We start from the raw sequence: 7,527 nt of genomic DNA on the forward strand, positions 1-7,527 counted from the left end.
ATCTTTTGCATTTCCATGGTGATTAATTGTACTGATAATCATTTTATATGACTTTTTTCCATTTATATACTTTTTTGGGAAAAAAAAAAACATACATTCAAGTAGTTACTTTCTTTTTTCTCTTCTTCCAGCTTCTCCTCCTCCTGTTCTTCCTATTCCTCCTGCTCTTCTTCCTCCTGAGTAATTAAAAGACATGTCATTTAAGGGGGAAAATATGTCAATGATGTATCCATATTCTCATTGCTTGATTCCAATTCACGGAAATTATATACAGAAATTGCTACACCTATCAAATTTCCATACTTAGATTCAGGAACCTTCTATCACAAGTGCTCCTTTTCCTAGCACTGCAGTTTTGATGGTGTCCTTTAAAATACAGGCCCACTTACCTCTGCTTATTATTCCAAGATATTGATAACATTGTTAGCATTGTTTATCTTTTTATTATTGCTTAAATTTCATACTGACCAAAACTCCAGAGAAGTAAAAGTTATAGTACATAAAATCAAAGAAAATATATAAGTGCCTATAATCTAAAGTGGTGCTTTCCAAAAATATTTATGACTAAGGCCTACAAACAAGGACCTTAGTAAACTATTCAAGCAAAACCCCAGGAAATGAGCGTGCACTGGAGCCAAGGGGAGCCTGTGAAACAGTGAGGCTGAGAGGGTCATTTCTTCAGCACTGTGTCATCACTAACGGGGATTTTTAGCAGTGCTAAATTCTATAGTAATCTTTGGTGAAGTAGGGTTTTCCTTTTCAATAGATTTGTAGAAGAGAACTGAAATTTAGATTCCACATTGGAATCTTCATGAACAATGTCAATCTATAAAGATAAGATTCATTTGCTGTTCTGCACTTCAATAGTTATTCAGAGATCTGCAAACATGGAGAGTCATGGTAAATTTTGTGATTCATTTTTCATTCACACAATTGCATTTACATGTAATATGCTAATTATTTATTAGTTTATTGAAACTTAATCATTTAGTCACCATAAAATAGATGGTAACCTTATTGCTCACCACTCTGAGCAGCTGATATTATATCCAATAGGAACTAGCCTTTAACTCAGCTACTGTAATACTCTATCTTTCAGATAATAATTGGTTTAATCTCAGTCTCGTTTTTTAAAACACCACTAACATGTTTTCTCCTTACTTTTATCATTTGGTATACATTAAATAAATAATTTCATGCATTTGGTTCTTGGGAGCTACAACAAAATAGAAGCACATGCAAATATTTTCTATGTGTAAAATATGTAAAGGCACAGTTATGCTATGAGACTGATTTAAATAAAGTATAAACATAGGTCACATTTATATTTTTAACATTAGGAAAATTCCTGCCCATAGAGGCATTGCAGGTGTGGCTACTGTGTCACATGTGCATCATCAGTAGGTGGCAGAGAGGATAGAGGCTATGTTTGCACTCAGTGTTCTGACCTATGAACATCTGGATGATTGGTAACCTAACATTCCCTGAACAAATCAAGCCTGAGACCACAACCAGCGAATCTGAACAGGAAGCTAGCCTGAGATGTTCACCAGTCTGGTTCAGCACAGGCCCAGACAGGCTCCCAAAGGTAGAGAGAGAGAGATGGAGACAAGAGGCACTATTCCTGGGACTAAGGGTCAAGTAGGAGTGAGCCTCGACAGAGGATCCCTGCACTGCGGACATGTGGGGATGCCCAAGGGAGAGGAAGGAGTCCAAGATGACCACCAGTCTTGCTTCATGGGGCCCAGATAGGAGCTAGTGTAAGATGACCAGTCTGATTCTGCACAGGTCTGAGTGGATCAGAGCAAGCCAGAGCTGAGCCCTTCATGGGCAGAACATAACATTCCTGAAAGCATGCCAGGAACCCAGCTGCCACTAAAAGAGTGGATAAATGAACAAGAAAGAGAAACAGAAGAGTGTGAGGACAATGAAGAGACTCAGAGAAGACACAGACAAAGTAGTAAGGGTTACTACTCTGGGACATGATGATGTTTGAAGGCTGTGCAGAACTGGTCCCAGCCCTCACCTTGGCATTGTGAGTGAGTTGGCACTTGGGTCATGAGAGCAGGAGAGCTGACCCTGATCCTCACCAGCTTCAGCACTCAGGAAGATAGGTTTTACACCTCGCCTGGGCACAAAGTAGAGCTGAACCTAGCAGCAGGGATATGGGTGAGCTGGCCTCCAGTCAGAAGCATGGCAGAACTGGTCCTGCCACTTGTCTGCCATGTGATGACATAGATGAGGAAGACAAAATCCCACAGTTGCCCCTTGCCACCTATGGCGGGCAGGAAAGCTGGCCCTGGGGTCATGAGAGCAGGAGAGCTAATGCTGTCCCTCACTTGTTGCATCACTGGGGACAGCAGGCTCTGCACCTCACTTGAGCACCTTGGTAGAGTAGGCCCTGGATGTAAGGATTGCCAGTGAGCTGGACCTGATGGCATGGTATGAATGAGCCAACCCAAGGGGCATGAAAGCAAGAGAGCTGGCTCTGCCCATTGCATGCTGGGGCATTGGATGGACCATGTGGGCCACGTAGAAGAGCTCCTCTTGGTGGTGTGGGTTCAGGGGATTTGGAGGGCTGACTAGTTCAGATACATCTCAAGCCCAGATCCAAGACTTTGAATTGCCCCATCCCAAAATCTACCCCACCAATGAATTGCTAGAGTGTATAAAGGGGCTAGTCTTACAGATTCAAAACTACAGGAGCTTCATGGCATAGGGCAACAACAGGATGTCCAAGAGAAGTCCCAGTACTGTTCCAGTATTGACAAGCCTCATACTAGATCAATGACTCATTGCAATGAACATTTTCAAGCAAAGAAGTGTGGACCAAAGAATATACTGCAGGACACACTGGGACACACTACAGCTTCCACAATGAGAATTTCTCCCTACATTTGGGAGGACATTGCAAGGGTGGAGGATTAATACTAGGGGAGTGGGAGATGCATAGGATTGAGGCTCCTGATGTGAAATTCACTGGAAATGTCTACATCCAAATTGCATTTTTAAAGTTATTACAGTAGGTAATTTAATGGCACAAATATTCTTTGTGCAGATACTATGAATGCTGAAAGCTACCTGCCAATCACACCATAAGTAGCAGACATTAGAAATGAACTGCCTATGTTTATTAGCTTTTCTAAAATATTCTCCTGCTTTAATGAAAATTAAAAGGAAAGTATATGAGTCATTTTCTTTTCCTCACAAGTCTGTGGTGTGGCTTTGATGAAGAAATAAAGTGTACATTTGTTTAAAATCTGTGAAATATTTACTTTAAAATTGTGGTGGCCTGTCCTTGGATGGCATACCAAAATTTCCTAGAAAGTAAGCGATTCTTTTGCCACTAGGGTATAAATAACAGTGTCTAATGCTCACTAAAGTGGGTCAAGACCCACGTGTGACATGCAAGCAAACATTTCACCAAAGAAGCTTTTTAACATTAGCCTTTTAAAAATCATTTGTTTTATAAATAAAAGTTTGAAAACTACCTGGTAGTGTTTTAATAATTTGAGTTTTAGTGATTATAAGAAACTATTTGGTCTAAATTTCAAAATGATCTCTAATTTTTGTTTTTTTGTGAATATTTTTCTATCTTCATGTCTGCATGTGTACCATATATGTATGTGCACACAAAAGTGAGAAAAGGGGCCAGGTTCTCTGGAGCTGTAGTTACAGAACGCTGTGTGCCACCCAATATGAATGCTGTGGTTTGAATTCAGGTCCTCTGGAAAATGCCAACTGCTCTGTTTCAGTTAGGACTTTATTGCTGTGAAGAGATACCATGACCAAGGAAACTCTTATAAGGACAACATTTAATTGGGAATGGCTTACAGTTTCAGAGATTCAGTCCATTATGATCATGTCAGAGAACATGGCAGCATGCAGGCAGACATGGAGATGCCAAGGGTTCTACATCTTGATCCAAAGGCAAGCAGGAAAAACTCTTTTGCAGGCTGCCAGGAAGAGGCTCTTTCCTGAAGGCAACCGGGAAGAGACTACCTCTTCTACACTGAGTGGAGCTTGACCACAGAACCTCAAAGCCCACCCTCACAGGAACAAACTTCCTTCAACAAAGCCACACCTACACCAACAAGGCCACAGCTTCCCTCAGGTCAAGCATATTCCACCCACTACATAAACTATTCTGAATCGTTAATCATCTAACATCATTTACTAATCAATAATTAGTATAGTTTTTTTTCCTTTTATTGAAAACAGAGAATTTTCTCATAAAATACATCCTGATTACCTTTTCCCTCCCTCTATTCCTCCCATTTTGTCTCTTATTAGAAAAGAATATACTTCTAGGAGATAACCAACAAGGCAAAGTAAAAATATGATAAAACTAAATCATCACAAGGCTAGAAACTTGGCAAGACAATCCAACAGATGGAAAGAACCACAAGACCAGGCACAAGAGTCAGAGACTCACTCATTCACACATCCAGTAGTCCTATAAAAATACGAAACTGAAAGATATAATACATATGCAGAGGACCTGATCTGTTCCAGGTTTAGATATCAGATCCGAGTTGGCCCTGTGCTTTCTGATTATTCTTTGAGAGTTTATATAAGCCTTGCTTAGCTGGTTCAGTGGGAGTCATTCTCTTGTCTTCCATCTCCTCTGGATTTTACCCTTTTTAACATCACTTTCTTGGGATAGTGAGAGTGAAGCCGTAAGCTGTAAGGAAAGAGATTTGATGAAGACATGCTGTGTAGAGCTATATGTTCAGGGATTCTCTCTCCATAATGTCTGGCTGTAGGTATCTGCATCTGTTCCCATCTGATGCAAGAGAAAGCATCTTTGAGGATGACTGAATAAAGCACTGAGATGTAGGTATAATCGACCTGTATTAGGAGTCATTTTATTGATGTATTTTCAAACCAGTAGTGTTTGTTTTTGCACTAGGTCTATGGGCTCTCCAGTTTCTGATTCTTGGTCACCTAAACATTGTTGAGTATGGGTTTCATTTCTGGGAGTGAGCTTTAAGTCAAATTGGTTTGACATTGCTTTGCTATTCCCAAAAATTCAGTGCTACTATTGCCCTAGCATATCTTTCATGCAGACTGTAGGCCAATCTGTGAATGGGTTGGTATTGATGGTTCTTTTTTGGTAGCCTTCAGAGTACCTCCCTGAACTAAAGATATCAGAGTGCGTTGGTGAAGGCTCTATGTAGGCACAAGCTTTACTTCTCCATGTTTAATGAGTTGTGTGGGTGTTGATCTCAGCAATGAGGCACAGCTGTCAGTTTGTGGAAAGCAACTCATTATCTTAGTAACAACCAGGGTTGGTTTTTGGATTTCCGTAAGACCACCTTGGCAAACAGCTCAGTTGAATGCAATGCAGTTCTAGTGCAGGAAGACACATTTGGTGATAAGGGATGACCAGTTTGACCTTATTTGGACTGCTTTCATATATTTCATATATTTTAGTGAGTTTCCACTGCAGAAGGTTTCCATAACATCCCTTTAATGCCCTTCAATTCCAGACATCTCTCCCAGCATTTCCTCCTTCAACCCTATCTCCTCCTCTCCACCTGAACCTCCTGTTAATAGTTCAAATTCTACTATCATTGGCTTTGTATTGTTGTTAATTAACAGTAATGATTTTTATAACTTAAGTGGATGACATTTTAGCAATGTAAAAATTACATACAAAATAAAGCATGGGGGAGGTGTGGTGAGTAAAAGCGATTGCTACACACACCTTACATTCCCACTTCTGATATCCAAAACTCACGGACAAGCAGAATCACCTCATACATCTATAATTCTTGGTATAGTTATGAGGAGATATAGGCTTAGACCAGGAATATAGACAAATCTCCCAGTCCACCCAGCCGAGTCCTGATCCTTGACTTCTGACATCCACATGCATATCGTGGTTCATGTGTGCTTGCAGGTATACACACACATATCCCCCGCTCCTGTCCTAGGAATATTGTACCCTGGAATTTCATCTGTTACAGCCAAAACCCTTTATCCTTAAGCTGTTATTTTTCCAGAATGTGGGGGGCGGTTTTGTAATCACAAAAACAGAAATAAAACAATGACAGCTATTAAACCTTGCATGTCATTAAATTGTAAATCACAATGAAAATTCAAATGTATCTCACAATAAAGCTTTTTCAGACACTGGTTTACTCATTCTTGGCTGAGAGAGGTGGGTTTTGACCTATCAGACTCAGCACCCACAACTTTATTGGCATTTTACATGTCATGTGAACGTTACTCTTTGGAATAGTCATACATGAATTATAACTAGTTGCTCATTCTTTTTTGATTTATTACTTTCTCTTCCCAGAAGATGCATACACAGTTTCTTCAGCTGACATCTGATGGCATGATACTTCAGCTGGCACTAACACAGCCTTCTGAGTCATAAGTATTCTGAAATGTTTGTCAGGTGAATAAAATACAAATATGAAATGTGATATAACAGCTTTACTCACAGAATTAACAATTATTTATGAAATGTAATGCGATGAGTTAAAACAAAATAAGTTACAGACAACATTAGAGGTTTTTCTGCATCTCATTTTGAAGAAAGGGAAACACAACACTTCTCGAATGAGCAAGAGGAGAATGAGAAAGTTCTTTCAACTAGCACTGTGTGCTATAAAAATCATATTCAGTGAAAATTAATGTCACCTTTCTGCAGGTTGTTTCAGGACCAATACCAAGAACCATGTGGCACATGACTAATGTTGACAGTGTCACAGAAACAGGATCCAAAATCATAATCACAAATGGATGCTACTCTTCAATTATAGACCACAAGTTCTTTAGCAATATAAATGGTGCCAAGAAGCCAAGAGGGCCTGAAGAATAATTGGAACAATAAGCAAAGACCATGGATGAAGGTATCAAAGTTGTGGTAAATCTTGAGTTAAGAAAATGTTCTTCAAAACCCCAGCTCCCAGACATATTTTGATTTTTTTTATACCACAGATGCTATAACTAGAGGCCTGCTTGCAGCACATTCCCAAAGATCTTAGGAACAGATGCCTAAATTAAAGGGCAGAGCTCAAGCCCAAGTCTCTGGCATAGTTTCAAGATGTTTCCTCAGCTCCTGTTCTACTTTGCAACATGCTCCAAGACAACTTCTTTTTTTTTAAATTTATTATTTATTATTATTATTATTTTCTTTATTTACATTTCAAATGCTACCCCGAAAGTTCCCTATACCCCCCCGCCCCTCTCCCCTACCCACCCACTCCCACTACTTGGCCCAGGCCTTCCCTTGTGCTGGGTCATATAAAGTTTGCAAGACCAAGGGGTCTCTATTCCCAATGATGGCCGATTAGGCCATCTTCTGCTACATATGCAGCTAGAGACACAACTCAGGGGGTACTGGTTAGTTCCTGTTGTTGTTCCACCTACAGGGTTGCAGCCCCCTTCAGGTCCTTGGATACTTTCTCTAGCTCCTCCATTGGGGACACTGTGTTCCATCCAATAGCTGGCTGTGAGCATCCACTTCGGTGTTTGCCAGGCACTGGCATAGCCTCACAAGAGGCTGCAATA

The 7,527-nt window shown here is 40.2% G+C and overlaps 1 non-coding gene across 1 annotated transcript; it reads left to right on the forward strand.

Annotated features, from left to right (window-relative positions):
- Positions 1–1,347: 1,347 nt before the first annotated feature.
- On the forward strand, positions 1,348–1,482 carry LOC115063490. The gene has a single exon (XR_003843362.1). It is a non-coding gene; the product is annotated as a small nucleolar RNA SNORA17 (small nucleolar RNA).
- The last annotated feature ends 6,045 nt before the right edge of the window (positions 1,483–7,527 follow it).

Source organism: Mus pahari, chromosome 2, assembly GCF_900095145.1.
Source record: "Mus pahari chromosome 2, PAHARI_EIJ_v1.1, whole genome shotgun sequence".
Lineage (NCBI taxonomy): Eukaryota > Metazoa > Chordata > Mammalia > Rodentia > Muridae > Mus > Mus pahari.